Source organism: Rhincodon typus, chromosome 50 (assembly GCF_021869965.1).
Source record: "Rhincodon typus isolate 14 chromosome 50, sRhiTyp1.1, whole genome shotgun sequence".
Lineage (NCBI taxonomy): Eukaryota > Metazoa > Chordata > Chondrichthyes > Orectolobiformes > Rhincodontidae > Rhincodon > Rhincodon typus.
Window position 1 is genome coordinate 1,094,624 of NC_063381.1, and position 974 is coordinate 1,095,597.

Genomic DNA, 974 nt, shown 5'->3' on the forward strand with positions numbered 1-974 from the left:
CCCCACCTGCCTGCTCCTGGCCCATATCCCTCCGAACCTTTCCTATCCATGTCCTTATCCAAAATGTCTTTTAAACGTTGTAACTGTACCCACATCCACCACTTCCTCAGGAAGCTCATTCCACACACAAACAACCCTCTGTGTAAAACATTTTGCCCGTCATGTCTTTTTTAAATCTTTCTCCTCTCACCCCCCTAGAAATGTGCACCCTTGACTTGAAATCCCCCAGCCTTGCATTTTAATTCAAGATGGCGGCAGTTAGGAATTCTGTGTTTGGGAGCATCTGCCCAGATCTGCAACAGGTTTGTCTTTTCTTGTTTCATATTTCTCTTCTTGCTTGTTGTGCTTCAGAATTCTTTATGCAACGTCCCTTTCGTCCTTTTATTTTCCTTTTCCTTCTTCATGTTTGGGAGTGTTTTCAGCCGTGTCAGTGGGCGTATTGGCCGTGGATTGGATCGGGTCTCATTGCGGTTGGTAGGCTAGAAGCCTGCTCTCCTGTTGGGAGTAGGCCGGAAGCCTGCATTCCTGTTGGCAGTAGGCCAGGAGCCTGCTCTCCTTTTGGCAGTAGGCCGGGAGCCTGCACTCCTGTTGGCAGTAGGCCAGAAGCCTGCACTACTGTTAGCAGTAGGCTGGGAGCCTACACTCCTGTTGGCAGTAGGCTGGGAGCCTGCACTCCTGTTGGCAGTAGGCCAGAAGCCTGCACTCCTGTTAGCAGTAGGCCGGGAGCCTGGACTCCTGTTGGCAGTAGGCCGGGAGCCTGGACTCCTGTTGGCAGTAGGCTGGGAGCCTGGACTCCTGTTGGTAGTAGGCTGGGAGCCTGGACTCCTGTTGGCAGGAGGCCAGGAGCCTGGACTCCTGATGGGGTTAGGCCTGGAGCCAGGGACCCTGGTGATGGTAGACCTGGAGCCTGTACTCCTGGTGATGGTGGGCCGGGAGCCTGGTCTCCTGGTGACGGTGGGCCGGGAGCCTGGTCT